Raw genomic sequence first — 17,158 nt, forward strand, 5'->3', positions numbered from 1 at the left:
AAATGGGCATTCAAGAGACATACTAGAAAAGAATAGTAATGAGACTCTCTCCATATTCCATTCTCTCTGCGTCATTCAAAACTAATAATTTCAGAGCCTAAATCACATATTATCTTATTTCCAAAACCGGACAAATTGCTACAAAGGCTTCCTTGCACTAAAATCAATTATTGAAGAATCAAGTTCTCAAAGAAATAAAATTTCTTGGATTGAAAATCGACCAAACGTTTTCTTGGATCTCACACCTCATGGACATTTGGAAGAATAACCAGACTTTATCTAGAGCCCTTGCAAGGATGCAAGGCACAACGCGGCGCCTCAAGTCGAGGATGCAAAACATTTTTTATAAAACCGTGACCGAAAAAAGAAATCCTCTACGGGGCATCAGCTTGGGCTCACCCCAAGACAGTGAGAAAGAAAAGACTCTTAGCTTCAATTCGAGTCCCTTCCTTTTACAAATAGCAAAAGCATACAGAACTACCTCAACGGCAGCAGTATGTGTATTAACAGGAATCCCACCCCTCCATCTGAAAGCAGAAGAAGATGCAGACTTAGCCATGACTTCCACTTGAAGAAAAACATAGAGGTAGAAGATCAAGACCTATTCCCCCTTGATTTAGAACAGGTCTTGATCCTTGAACAGGCCTCGAAATCCTTACCTAAGACACCCTGCAGTACATGCAAAACTCAGAATATCTACAGCAGAAGAAACCCTCAGTGTACCTACATTTCCATTAGTACCACAGATGTGTCAAAGATAAACGAAGAAGTAGAATGTGCGTTCTTAGCACTCCTCTCAGAACAAGAAACAATAGAATGGAAGGGACACCTAAGAAACAACAACAGCGTTTTCCAGGCTGAGCCTTCACCCATAAAACAAGCTATTCTATTGTCTCATCAAAGGCATTTAACATACGTTATCTTGATAACGTATGTTAAACTACAGTGATAGTCAAGTGGCAATGAGCTGTTGATGATGCAAAAAACATATCATCAATAGTACAAGGTATCTACGATTTAATATCACAGCACAATAGGACGTCTGTAAAGATAAAATGGGTAAAAGCGCATGCAGCCAAAATGAAAGGGCAGATGCGCTTGCAAAGGATGCAGCTCAAGATCCATCTCTACCTTCAATCAATATCCCGTTCCCCAAAACGTATGCGAAACATATGTTGAAAAAAATTACATTAAAGAAATGGCAAGCTAAATGGGGAAATGCGGAAGTAGGTAGAAGGCTTTTTAACTCCTATAAAAACCCACATATGATCCAATCATATATAACTTCTTTATTAACATCTTTTTATCTGGACATGGTCTTTTTCCCCACGTACTACTTTGCACGAAATCTGAGCGAATCAGACAAGTACGTATATGAGGGGGGGAAGGGAGATCTAGAGCACTATATCTTCAAGTGCCAGCTCACAAAAGAGCTACACTGCAAAGAAAGGTCACAAATTACGCTTGAGTACATTAAATGCTTACTAACGATCCCTCATTTACAACAAAAGAGTTCCTTGATTGTGAAGAAACTTTTCTCATATAAAAGAAAAGACATATGTCAAGATGCTATCACGTCTGTATAAATACCGCTTATTGCATAACTTACAAAAATAATGCAAGATTTCAGACATATTGCAAATGCCTGAAACAGGCTAAATATGGTATGAATTGTTTTTACAAAATAATCACATTAAGAATTTGTACTGTATTAGGAGATGAGGGAAAAAATCTTGTAATAATTAAATCATTAATTTAAAAATTTAATATACGACGTAATTAAATACATATATTAATGTAAGTATTATGTGATTTTCTAATGTATATTTGATGTAATTATGATACATTAATTCTTAAAAAATAATGTAAGACTTCAGTAATGATGCAATTGTCTGTAACATGGTAAAAAAATGAAAGGAAATGTATTAACAAGGTAATTGCCTTACGAATACGACAATGCGCTAGGAGATGCACAAAAAATTTCTTCACTTATTAGTTCCTTAAAAAGATGTTTAATCTAACTCGATGTAATTAGATTTACTAATGTAAATGTATTGTTTGTATGAAGTACAATGTCCGATGTGCAATGAATGTTTGTATGATGTATACCATAATCCCTACTGCCATAATCCAAATTTTGCTAATAGATTAATTTCTTTGTATTAATTGTATATCGTGTTTTTGTAATTGTATATTCAATACGTAAATCTAGAATTAATGCAAAGTTTCTCTTTAAATGTCTTGTTAGGCTGGCTTCCGATGCGGGCCAACCGAATGCCCAGCGGGTACAGTAGTGCGGCGTAGCAATAGCTGTAAAAGTCACTGACGAAGTTCTGGTGCTCCGTCTCACTTTTTCCTGTCCCTGTCCCTGCTACTTTATCTCAGAAATATTCATTATAATATTAACCTAAGTCTGAATGAATTAGAAACTGATATAAAACTGAGAATTTAAGTGAATCGGACTAGTTTTTTTTAAAAACTTTTCTTAATGTTTAAATTGCAAAGCTCTTTAGAAATTAACTTTCTCCCGATTTACGTTGATCTCGGTTACTGTTATAACTACAATCATAAAATTTGCATCTTTCGACGATCACAGGTTTTTCCAGAGGCGATACGAATCTTAAACTTTCTCGAATCTGAATTTTAAAATATTTTAGATTCCTCTAGGAAGGACTAACAATAAGAAGAATGAAAAAAAGCCCTTTTAATATCAAAAGCTCTTTAATGTAAACTTATTTAATATCAAAAGTTTGTAATCAGTATGTACAGCATTAGGACTTTTTGAAGCAGGAGATGTGAAAAATGAGCAATGCCCTCGCCCCGACTCGAACCTGAACCTGTCGAATACGCGTCGAGTGTGCTACGAAGGCATGCAGAAGGGAGGGAGGAAATACCTTATATACTCCCCTTTTTAAAAGGGCACCCCTTTAGAGAACCCAGTCATCAAATCTTGGTGGTGAAGAATCATCACCCACCACCTTTTAGCTCGGGCGCCACTGTAGAGTCATTAGGTTATTTTGATGCAGAAAACAGGAAAAATGAACAATGCCTTCTCCTGGACTCGAACTTGGACCTCTCGAATACGTGCCAAGTGTGCTACCGTTATACAATGAAGACATGGAGAAAAGAGAAAATACCTCATAAGTGTAAAATTTCAAATCTACATTTAATGAAATATTAATTTAAGAATACAGTTTTTTAAAATATACCTATATTTATTAAATTATAATATAAGTTTTATAAATAAAGTATGTTATTAAAGCTCCTGATTCTTGAGTTTTATTTTCTGAACATAATTTAACTCCCTCCCTGTGAGAAAAAGGACCTAAACGTTTTCATATCATCGAGATTTTTAAAACTGGAGCAAATGTAGAAGGAAAGGATTATTTCAAAAATTATCATCGATCAGCACTAAATGTAGCTTGCCAAATTCTTTCCGAAAAATTTACAGTAAAACGCTCAGAGCCGTCTTCTTGATACAAAAAATTCATGTTCACTTAACAGCAACAATCACGGTCTTTTAAAAATTTTTTAAGAAAACGCTTTTATTGGACATATGTAAAATTAAACTTTTCAAAAACTTGAGTTAAATCACTTAGCAGTTTTTTTTCTAAAGTTTAAGATGATAAATATTATCACATCGAGAAAAAGTGCGAAGAATCGATTTTGGAATCCCGAAGTTTTCACGAGATCTTGTAAGATTCGAGAATTCGAATGTTCTATTTCTGCATCTTTTGAAATACTGCGGTGAGATCTCCCATCCTCTTCGTTTCTACTGGAAAGTGCATGTTATTTGTAAAGCTAAAACTTACAGGAGGCGTTTGAATGAAATTAAATAAGCAAAGCAATTCTCACAGTTCTGTATATAGTTTAAAAATAAAGGAGATAAAATATATAATTGATTTAATAATAACTGCATTTAAAATTGAGTAAGAAAAATTAGGATTTATTTCCATTTTCGTTTTAGGACCTGCCACTGGTAAAGTGGTTAAAGATTGCTGAATACTGGTTATCGTCCCAAGCTCGAACCCTGGCGATCGAGCTGGCTGCGGGGTTGGCTTTCGTGATTTTCCTTATTATCGTGGATACGAACCAATTTTCCTCAGGAAGTGTTCTGCCATATTGAAATAACCTAACCGTCTTCTACTGTTTAATGGAACAACTGAATTTTTGCACACCTGAATATAAGTGTCTTATTTCTGACAATTTACCATTATATGAAACGAAATAAAAAAATGTAAAAAGGAGAATAAACTGAAATGCTTGAAATTTTACAAATACATTGACTTCCTTAATTTTCAGAAAACATTTAAAGTTTCTTTTAAATTATACATGCTTAGATGCTTATAAAGAAATATAAAGGTACTATTGCTATGAATAATCAGAATTTTAATTACCTTATAAATAGCTTGTCTTTCAAAAATATGCGCCATAGACTCCATTTCATAAACTTATGTAAAATAAAAATGTCAAAGCATTACACAAATCTTCCTGCATCTCCTGGGAAATATGCCTTTATCTTGGTAGCTTATCATAATATTCGAGTATCTTTAAATACTCGATGATTTTATTAGCGAGAAAATAAACATTGAAAATTGCGACGCTTTTCTGAAAGATGAGTTTGGCAACTCTTCTCTGCAAGCACACTTTTATTGACGTTCTTAATCTGTGGGAGCTTAACGGTCAATATTTGTGCTTTTGGGATCACGTTATCGGAGACCTTCTTTAAAATTATCTCGAACAACTGGCAATAAATAAAAATTATCTTGAACAACTGGCAACATAGTTTACAAAATTCGAAGGACAAAAAGGGTTAGACTCAAGTATTCGGTTGCATCCATGAATAAAACGTTTCAAAGAATATTGCTAAAAGCAGTTCAGGTTTTAAAATCGTAAATTTCTTTGCGTAAGAAAACGTTTCCTGGCAGTATTTTACTGTCTTCAGAACGCTGTAAAAGGCAGGGAAAATTACGTGAGGAAAATTGGTATTTTAAATGTAGTATATTTCTTGAGGAACGATATTCATACTACAGATTCTTTATCATATCAGAGCAAAGAAATGTATTAATACAGGAAACTTCATGCTACAGAAAAGAGTATTTCAATAGTGAGGAAAAAAATGCACGGCATTGCGCAGTTCCTTCCTTGGGTTCATATGGTATTACATCGGTTTGAAAATCCGGCACTCCCACATTCTAATCTTTATAAGGGTACATATCTCGAAAGTATGTTACTGTCAATCTAAATTTCATCAAAAAGTCAGTAATATTGTCAAAGCCCTTCCGAAACAAGCCAAAAATATTTGTAAACAATAAATTGCTACCAAAAAGTTTATTTTTATATTAGTGTACATATCCTTCTAATTAATTACTGTATGAAAATAAGTTGGAAAGCCAGCATAGATCTTCTGTAGTTCTATGCTTCACTGGATCAATAGCATCGCGGGATAGAATCTGTATCATATGTGGTGTCCCGTATATTTATTCCTGTCCTGTCCTACCTTACACCTCATTTTAAGCTCATATTGTCATTTCAGATCTTTGTCACAGCATACCACTGTTATATTGCCATTAAGGTAGCCTACAAGTAAACAACAGATTTTTAAGTAAGTTTTCAAATTTATTCTTTCATACTGATAATTTACAATGTAGAACTTAAATTAAATAATGTTATAAAAAATTAAATTAGTCATTGCGAAATACACTAAAGAAAAATCTAAGGACGCAAAAGATAAAAAGGGAATTTAAAAATCAGTCAAAGAAGTAAAGATGCATAGTAAAATTTAATCCCTACCGACAATGTTTCTTCCTCTCTTTTCAGTGGTTCCTTTCCACCGTCATTCATAACTTTGTCACAATTTTATTTTAAATTTTTGTGCGCACAAAAATATTTACCACTTTTAAAGTTTCAATTTAAAATTGAATTAGTTGCATTAAAATTATTTATCTATATGCTATTAACTTCTGTTGCCATTTCGGCAATGCACAGTTTTTCTTTACTCGTGTACTCGCAATTTGAGGTCTTCAATTTTAAACACAACATGCCGATTCCTCCGTGATAAAAAGTCATAAGCAATAACAGAACATTAAATATCAAAGAAAATTTAAATAAATACTAAGAAAACAATGAAACTGAAAAGAGCACGTTCTTCTTCTCCACAATGATAATACTAACACAAATAAAACCGCTGTTTGGAGGGGGTTTATTCCTCCCTCCAACCTTGGAGATTCAATAGTTAATTTGGATAACGCGTCAGCATTTCCTTGCTTTGCATCTTTACGATATGAGTAACTATATCATTTTGAGGTAATGCCAAAATCTATCGAGATAGCTCGATTCCATGAAGCTCACTACTGGTTAAATATGACAGAAGACTGTGATCTAGAATTTTTGCACCTAAGCTCCAAACGCTCAACTATCAAACTTTTTCAGCATTTCGAGCACACAAAGCCCTCACATCTGCTTGTAAACCATTTCATTTGACTTCAGATGGGTTTCTTGATAGAAACACAATACGAGTTACTTTCCGACAGTCATCATTTTGCATCTTCTGCTTTTGAATCTTAAGGAATATTGTTAGGCACTTTCTTCCTGCTTAAGTTCGTCAAGAGCAATTCCATGTAATAAGAATTTGGGGTGTAGGCTCAACAGTAATTAGCAATTTCAAAAGACTCTGAATTTTCATCTAAGAAGATTACTGTTAAGTTTCTAATAGCTTTAGGCTTTTGAAATATGGGACATAGTGATCAAACTCTAGATATAAAAGAAGAATTTTACTTTATCTTCCCCAGTTACTCGTCTAAACCCACAATAAGTTTCGCAAAGTTTGGAAAACTTATATGATAGAGGGTAATTTTATATGGAAAAAAAATGATTTCAGTATAAGAACAGCAGTACTTGTTATGTGATGCAAACTTTTGTTCATTCAAAAGTTAAATTTTTCATAATTAGTAGTTTCCAAAATGATCTACCAAAGTGGAGTAGTGTTTAGCATGTTTCATTGGAATATTTCAGTAACCTTTTTTATATCAGGTACGAATGAAAAAATTTTCATTCGACAATTTTTACATTCATACCTGATATAAAAAATACATATTTTTATACAAAAAATGCATATTTATAAATATACTCATACTTGATATAAAAATGTCATACATATTTTGGAGCCTTGATATGAGTTCCACAGTCTTCAAATAATAAATCTTGCGCAATATTTATAGAAAGCGGATCGTGAATAGCAAAACTGATTAGAAATCAGATGTGAATACGAAATTAAAATTGCGTACAGGCCACTATGTGTCCAATAACTGTCACTTGGTTCAGTTATATCCTAAATTAAAATTTAATTTTTCGATTGATTTCATCTTAGAGGTTAACTGGAATATGAAATAAGTGAAGTAAATCTGTAGCACAGTCGACAATAACATGTACATAATATACTATACTTGTGTACGACGTGTATTACTGTTAATACATCTCTGAAATTCAACTAATATGCTACGTTGATAACTGATTAGAGTTCCTTTGACTGTGAAAAGATGATTTTCCTCTGTGAAAAGATGCTGTATGATATCACTAACTGACAAAATCAGAAGTTTATTATCTGACAACATCAGAAGGAACTTAACATAATTCTCTCTAAAATCCTCATCTTATTCGAATATCAAACCAACATGTTTTCTAGCAATTTAAAGTCTAGTTTATTACATGCAGTTCTTTAATATTTCTATTTGTTAGTTCTAATCTGGCTGAATGATGTCTGACTAAGTGACTTATTGTAGCCGAACCAGTTCATATATTCAACAATTTATGATAGGATTGAAGAAGAAGTGTAAGTATTTTATTCCACCAATATAAGAATTTTTGATTGATTCTTCTGTTGAGATTTTTTAGAATTTTCTAATTCTTTATCATGAGGCCTTTTGGGCTTTTTAGAAAAGTTCTGATGTTAATCTTCTGCTGAATGAGGAACTATAGTAGGACTTTCATACTTTCGTTTTCACAATCCTTATTTCTTTCAAAAGTATATAAGTTCAGTATTTAAGTTAGACGAGGTGCGAGTTCGTTAACTAATTGTAATAGTATTATTCCCATTATACTTCATAATATAAGAGTAATATAAAATCGAAGGAAAACTTGGATGATGCTTAAAAATTGTCAGTCAATTTTGCAGTAAAATTAGTTCCTTTATACGATAGTATTAAGTTGAGACTGTTTAAATAAATATTATGATAAGGAAATACTATGATACGTAGTTTTGGTGCTAATATCCTTGACAGTTAAAGCCCCTGCTCGTCCAGGTCAGAAATTCACAACATGCGAGTATATCATATAACGATGCTCACATTTAGGTTTTTAAAGGTACGATATTTTCTGTATTTTGAACGATATGTCCTGCCTCACAAACTTCAAATAGAAACTTGGTTCCTGTATGATAGTCCTCTTCTCGTTTGATACATCAACTGAAAAGAGCAATTGCCTCAAAAATTCTTCGTGTCTTGTTTGACAATGAGACAGAAGAAGTGCTTGGTTCATTGCCTAGTGGTTCGTTCGGCTAACTGACCAGCCGTAGGGATCTCGTGGGCCATTTTAAGAATTTCTCTCCTTTTACGGATTGGAATCACCAGTTGCTCTATAATCTATCCACGTATGTACTCTAAAGGGTCCTATCCCCTTACTTTATTTCTTAACAATTTTAGTGCTTCCTAGCCCTACCCAAGCTAATGTCAAGGTCTAATCGTTTTTCTGACGTTCAATAAATGATGCCTTTATCTACTGATGGTTGTCAAAACTTAGATGATTGGGTAAAAGTTGTCCATATAAACACTTCTATCGGTACCGAAAATTATATAATTCCATTTGTGACCTTTCAAAAACTCATGAAAGAAGGAAAAGTCTTTCCTTTGTTATGGTCTACTTATACCGAAGTCTTTTTAACACCATAAAATTTGTAAATCAGAAGTGCAAGTAGTATGTACTTGAAAACTGTTCATTCCTTAAAAAAGAAATTAATCGTAACTTGTAATAAATGTTAGAAATAGTTACCATATCAGTTGCATTATTTGAACACTGACGTTTTCTAAAATAAAATCAGTTAAATAATTCACTATACTGTGTATTTGCTTCATTCAGTATACATATTCACTATGATATGTGTTAAATGATACACTTATAAGTTGCAAAGAAAACTACATTTCGCAGTCATACAGATGATGTGACATTACATACATTAATTTGAAAATTGTTGTTCTCAAATTCGTACTGCCTTAAATAAATAATTGTACGCGTAACATTTGCAAATTTTCAAATGCAGGTTATGCTTAAAATTTAAGTGTGTATAATATCGTTTAGCATATCTTTTCTTAAAAAACAAAATACTGAGTTACCACTTAAAATATTCGCAGACTTAGATTTTGCTTAAAGATTCTATGCGTAAACTCGTTTAACATTTGACGTGTTCTAAAAAACTAAGAAAGGAAAAGGGTCATTCATGCACAAGCTGTTTGTTAAAGCACCGACGCGCAACAATACATATAATTTTACACTTAGGTATGTTAGCATTTAATTAGTTCCTTTATTAAAAACACATTCCGTCAAAACATTAATTGTTAAATACTTGCTTTATTGAAACATTACCGTCAACATTACTGTTCAAAAACTTACAGTTCAAAAATATTATCGTTCTGAAAAAAACAACTGTTGTTGCCAATCGTGAAAATACATTTTAAATAAAATTAATACGTTGCGTTTACATTCGGGCATCCTGACTTAGTTACGACCTCGGAACATTAAGAACTTATATTTAAAAAAATTAAATCTGTAATATTAATGTTTATAGTTCGAAAGTCTTTAGCTGTCATATAGATTCAGCGTCGTTTTCTATTCTTTTTCCGTGTCCTAGTTTTAGTAATATGCGGCGTGTTGTTATCGTTATCCTTAGTAACACTAATGTCATCACCATCATCATCGTCTTCTTTTGATTCAGCTTGACACTGCCATGACTTTAATTGGCTCACATGAGCTGTCGTACTAAAGAAATGTCCTTTCACCTTCTCTTCTAATTGAGTCACTCTATAGGTATCACTTGGTAAAACTTCTGTAACTACCAAAGGTCCTCGATACTTTTGTTGTGTTTTGGTTGATTCTCCAGTTGATTTAGGTACTCTTCTCATAACTACTATTTCTCCTCGTTCGAATGTTAAAGAATTGATTTTCTTCTTGTCATAATTTGCTTTCATTTTCATCTGCATATCTTCAATTCTCTTTCTAGCTTCATTTTGTAAGATTACTGGATTCTCCCATTCATTTGCGTCTTCATCTGTAATCACCCTCATCAATCCGTCGTTAAATTTTGGTGAATAACCGTGAAGCATTTCGAAAGGAGTTTTATTTGTAGTCTTATTTATCATATTGTTTAAATTTCTTTCGCATTCCTTAATCTTTTTTTCCCAGTCTCTCTGATTCGGATTTTCCATACTCGTTTTAATCGTAGCCAAAATTGTTCGATTTGCTCTTTCCACCATTCCATTACCACGTGGATGTTGAATTGAATTGAGTGTATGACTGATTCCATTATTTTGACAGTACTTTCGAAATTCCTTCACTGTGAAACATGTTCCTCTATCGCTGATAATTTTTTCTGGTAACCCAAAGTCATCTACAAAACTCTTCAATGCAACTAACACATACTTGGTTGCAGTGCTTTTCATAGGATATAAGCGTGTAAATCTCGTAAAATTATCAATTATTACAAATAATTCTGTATTTCCTCTTGAACTTTTTACGAATGGTCCTAAATGATCTATATGTATAACTGCAAAAGGTCTTCTACCAGGTCTAATTGGATGCAGTACTCCTTGTTTCTTACCACTAGGCAGTTTATTTACTAGGCATTCGAAACACATCGAAATGTGACGCATAACATATCGTTTCATTCCTTTAAACCAGTATGATTCCTTGATTTTGGCAACAGTTCTGTCTGCTGAAAAATGTCCCAAAAGATCGTGAAATTTTACTACAATATCTTTTCTCATCGATTTAGTATGACATATAACAATTTCTCCTTTTCCTGATCTTTCACTTTACGAAACAATCGATTATTCTTCAAGACGTAATTTTCAGTTACATATTTCTCTGCATTCGTTCTATCATTTATCTTTTTCTTTAAAATGTCTATTAATTTGCGTAATTCTGGATCTGAATGCTGAATCATAAGAATTTCTTCATCTATCGTAAGCGTTAAACAAACTTCCAAGTTGTTTTCAATTATAGAGTTTAAAGTTTCTTCTGGCTGATTAACTGGCGATCGGCTCAATGCATCTATGTGATTCATTCTTTTGCCTTGCCTGTGCTTTATTTCAAGATTGTATTCCTGGATCAGATTACTCCACCTTGCTATCTGAGGATTTGAAGTTTTCTTCGCGTTTAAATAAACTAAAGCTTGGCAGTCTGTAATTACCGTAAATCGGATTCCAATTAAAAATTGTCGAAGTCGTGTCAAAGTCCAAACTATAGCCATTAATTCTAATTTGCTTGAATGATAATTCTTTTCTGTTTCTGTTGTTCCTTTACTTACTTACACAATAAACTAAATGCCACTTTCTATCTTCACCTTTTTGCAACAGCATTCCTGCCAGCCCTTTGTTGCTCGCGTCTGTGTGCACTTCAGTCTCTGCTTCGGAATTATATAATGCTAGTATTGGTTCATTAGTTAAATGAACCTTTAAAGTACTCAATGCTTCTTGCTGATCTTCGTTCCAACGAAATGTTTCATCCTTTCTCGTCAGTCTCGTTAGCGGCTCAGCTTTCTCTGCGTATTTCGGTACAAACCTTCTAAAGAAACTTGTAAGACCTAAAAATTGTTTAACTTCATGTTCATTGGTTGGTTTAGGAAAGTTTAATATGGCTCGTACTTTTCTTGGTTCGGGTTGCATACCATTTGATTTTATTAGAAATCCCAAATACTCAACTTCATCTTTTCCAAATTCGCATTTTGTCAGTTTCAATGTCAGCATTGCTTCTCTCAATCTATCAAACACTTTCCTAAGTTTTTCCATCATTTCTTCCCAAGATTTAGCCGGAATTAATATGTCGTCCAAATAGCACAATACTTCTTTATTAAGCAACGGACCTAAAACTTGATTCATAAGTCTCTTAAATTCTGCAGGTGCATTAGCTAACCCAAAGATCATACATAATTGACCAGTATCATCTGGAGTGATGAAAGCTGTTTTCAGTTTCGCTTCTTCAGTTAAAGGAATCTGCAAATATCCATGAGCTAAGTCCAATGTCGTGAAAACTTTACACTCACTAAGACATTGAAGAAGATCATCTATCATAGGGAGTGGAAATTTATCTTTAACAGTTTGCGAATTCAACTTTCTATAATCTATCACTAATCGTAATTCACCTGTTTTTTTCTTTACGAGTAAAACTGGACTAGCATACGGAGATCTTGTTTCAGTAACAATTCCATATTTCTTCCATTCACTTATTATCTTCTTTATAGAAGCACGCTCTTCGGCATTGGTTTTATACGACTTCATGCAAATAGGCTTACTCCCTTCAATTTCTTTAATATCCATTTTTGTTAAGTTTGTACACCCTAATTCCTCCATATTTAATGCAAAACAATCTCGATACTCATTTATCAAATGTAAAACTTCCTGTTTTCTCTCTGGCGTAATATTGTTATTAACTTTAATTTCTTCTAAAGTAATCGGTCTCCTAAACTTCTTAATTTCATTTATTATCAGTATTTCCTTTTGACTTGAATTTTCAGTTTTCTGATCTGAACTTGGTTCAACTAATTCTGCTACTTCCGCTCTACCGATACATTGATTCTCTTTCAAAATTAGTTTTCGATCGCTGTAGTTAGTGACTGGTATCACTGTTTCTCCCTGTATTACTTCCAATAATGAGCCTAACTCATCTTCCGATCCACTTATTAAAACATAACCGTTATTTATTTCATCAGTTTTAACTTTCACGAAATTAACCGTATTACTTTCGATTTGAGTTTCTTGGGAAGCCTTCAGTTTAATTCGCGGAGTGTTGCTATCATTTTGCAACTGTGAAAATGGGCAGTCATTAGCATAGCGTATGTGCAAGGTATTACCTATCTTGGCGTATGCAATATGTGGTAAATCAATCCATGTTCGACCAACTGATAAGTCGCATGGTTGCGTTTCATCTCCTACAATTAGAACTGTAATGTCCTTTCCTTCCACATTATCAATCTCTAAGTTAACAGTTACTTTTCCCAATGTTCTAGCGGCTGGTTTATTCTGGTTCCCAAAGCCAAACAATTCCTCCACATCAGGTTTTACAATAAGATTCAGTCTCTTAGCCGCAGACTGTTTCAATAAACACGAACTAGAACCCGTATCTATGATTGCAGTAATTTCTTCTCCATTATTGATGCGAGCATACTTTAAATATACAGCTGGTGAAACACCTGAATTCTGGTTCACGGATAAATTATTTTTAACATTTGTCAAGTCTGGATTCTTAGACGTACACTTTTTTAAAGTATGACCCTTTTCATTACATTTCCTGCAAATAATTTCTTTTTTAGGCTGAGGACAATCCGTCGCTATATGTCCATAATCATTAGAATTGAAGCATTTCGGCTCACCCTTTTCATTGCGGATGCCAGGATTATATTCCCTTTTCCTTTCGTCTGTTTTATAAAATTTATCTCTCAGATTGTATTTATTATCAAAACTGTTTTTAAAATCCACTTTGAAATTACCATCTGTCTGCATGGAATCGTTAACATTTCTTTGTCTTGAATACTGATTATAGGATCCTTCATAAAATTTAGAACCAGATTTGGGCTTAGAATTATGCCTAAAACTTTTATTTTCTTCTTGAAGTACTTTTATCCCTGCCCGAATATTTTCATATTCATCTAGTTTTTCAGCCAACTCTTCAGGATTAATGAATTTAGACCAATCATCAATGAAATGGTCTCGGATAGCAGCGGGGACCCTCTTCTTTAATTGATCAGTAATAATAAGTTGTTTTAAAGAGTCAAAATCTGTTACATTTAATCCAGCAAGCCACTCTTCAAAATAATTTTTTAATTCAAACGTGAAGTCCTTCCACGTATTACGCAACGTTTTAATATATTTATAACGAACTTTTGCCGAAACTGTTCAGGGCTTAACTTAAATTTTTTCAGTAGCAGTTGTTTAACGTGCTTATAGTCGTTAGCTTTCTCTTCTGATTCACGGGCAATTAATTGAGTTATTTCATAAGGCAATAGACCCAACAGCTGAGAAACCCAGTTTTGTTCTTCTAACCCAATACGTCGTGCCTGTCTCTCAAATAAAACTAAATAAAAACTTATATCACCTTCATTCAAATCATACTTATGCATTAATTTACTCATATCACAAATATTACTTCTACTAACATTAGAAGAAACAGAATCATTTACATTACTACTTCTGATTTCCGCTTCTATTTTCAATTTTTCAAGTTCAAAAGTTCTTTGCTTATCTCTTTCTATAATTTCCATTTCAAATGCTCTTTGCTTATCTTTTTCTATAATTTCCATTTCAAATGCTCTTTGCTTATCTTTTTCTAAAATTTCTAACTTTTCCCTGTCTAAACGATCATTTATAATTCTATCTAGCATTTGTTTAGTAAAGTCTTCGTTATAATTCTTACTATTCAAAATCATATCTCTTAAGCCTACAATTTTAATATCAGAAGAGACATCTACATCAAGTTCCAAAGCAAGTTCTTTTAAATCACATTTTTTGCCTCTTGCCAAATAAGCCATCTTAGACTTCAATTTTCAAATACTAATACAATAATTATACTTAAGTTCTTTCCGTTTAATACTTAGACATAACATAAACAGTTTATAAATTCACGTACCTTTCTACTTTCAGTTTTGGCGAGTTTCCACATTCAGTTTAGGCTTAGCGTACGTTAAGGCAATACGTTGTTAAATCTAGATAATAATTCTAGTTTATGCCACTTCTGAAATGTTAGCATTTAATTAGTTCCTTTATTAAAAACACATTCCGTCAAAACATTAATTGTTAAATACTTGCTTTATTCAGAAACATTACCGTCAACATTACTGCTCAAAAACTTACAGTTCAAAAATATTATCGTTCTGAAAAAAAACTGTTGTTGCCAATCGTGAAAATACATTTTAAATAAAATTAATGCGTTGCGTTTACAGGTATTTTCCAATTCAATTCAACAAATTTCGCCTAGCATTCTACTAATGCAAAATCAAACTTTCGTATACAGCAGCAACTTCAAAACTCCTTAAGATAATACTAGATAGACAGCTTAATTAAATATTCTTCAGAGTAAAGTAATAATATTTGTTTAATATATGAGAGGCGAGCATTTATAACAATCTTAAACTAAACTTACTAATCTTACAAGACCACAGCAGTAAGACTTTCTTTCAGACCGAAATAGTTCTTCCAAATATTTGCAGTGAATGTTTAAACGGAGTTACAATTTTTAACAGATTTATCATACTTTTATTGTAAATTTTTATATGAATAAAAATATTAGATGTTTACAAAAATTCCATCTCAAAACTAAATTAGAAGTTGTATTTAAACTCACGCTTCTAGAATATCATTTCTTCCTATTCTAATAAAGTATAGTTTTTCCCCCTTCTTTTTGATTCGTGAATTCGCTACTTATCGTCTGCTTTTTAATGCCTGTAGAATTATAAATCCCTTAATCTCTCAAATTAACAAGGTTTTGAAAAATTAAATAAGAAGGAAGATCTGCAGAATATATTATTAAAAAAAATCTGAAAGGTTTCAGATTTTAAATTACGTCCAAAGGGAACTTTTTTTAACATTTTGTGTGTTACCTTTATTTATCAAATATCATGCTCTTCACACTTAAACCATAAAATTCAGTTCTACAGCAATATCGTAAAATAATTTTAAATTGAGTATATTTTTATAATTTCCAATACAGAGCCTCGTGGGCTGAAGATAAAATGTTTGGTTTTTTTTTCGTACAGTGTTGCCATTGCTCGCTTTAAAACCGTTTAGTTTGTTAATCAAAAATTCATTGACATATTACAAAATATGTAATCGATAATAAAACAAAGTTCAAATTCGAATTAGAGCTTCCACATGCCCATATTCTGTGGAAGAGTACGTTATTTAAATTTCAGTGGCTCTAGGTATCGTTGTTTTGTCACAGTGCGAGAAACATACATACATTTATGCAGATTCTTCATTATTTAATTTCTTTAAATATAATACAGGGCGATAATATTTGGTGGAAAAAATTTGAAAAGTGAAACAATGCTTATCGTGAATCGAAGCAAATTGCCAAAACGAAATTAATAGTCCTTTTGGGCAAATTGCCCCTTTGGACTAATAAATTTATAAATAATGACTAACATTTAATTTTTATATTAACAAGTAAATGGAGGTAAAAATTTTGCTGCGAAGCAATCTAAAATATCTCGGTTAATATAGAAATTTTGGAAATTCTCTCCGGCTATTATCCATTGTAGAATTTATCGTCTCCAAGAATTTTCTAAATTAAAAGTAGTTAGTAAGACTGTCATAAACACGAATAAATCATAAAATCTTCTGGAACTCCCATTTACGTTTGACCGGTTTGTGAAATCTCCATGATTCATCTGAAGAATCTCGGGAATTCGGAATTTCCAATTAGCTATAAAGATTGCATTCCATGTTCAACTGTTTCTTGAATATCTCTCCCTACACTATTCAGGAAGTAATATGCTTTTGGAAATCCGAGCTTTGTTCATTAAAGAAGACGTTTAAGGGGATTCAACGGATGAAGTCGACATACAAAAATATCCAATAAAAAATAATTTGTTTAAAAACAAAATAAATAATAAAGATTCATCTAGCAATTAAAAGCTTTATCCCTATTACTACTTTTTACTTCCAGTGGCGTGCCCAAACCGCGCACAGACGTTGGCCACTACTCAGGCTAGAGGCGGTAGTCACTTTATTATGGAGGTACCTAAAAGGTGGGCCACTTTTGCCTCCTATGATGGGACGGACAAATACAACCATGCCATCTCCGAGTTCGAACCCGGGCGATTTGGTATCGCAGTCGCTCTCCTAACCTATAATGGGTGGATTATTAAATAATAAATAATATGTATGTATGTGCTTCG

Source organism: Stegodyphus dumicola, chromosome 6, assembly GCF_044657685.1.
Source record: "Stegodyphus dumicola isolate Sdum_Otavi_A_Nest chromosome 6, ASM4465768v1".
NCBI lineage: Eukaryota > Metazoa > Arthropoda > Arachnida > Araneae > Eresidae > Stegodyphus > Stegodyphus dumicola.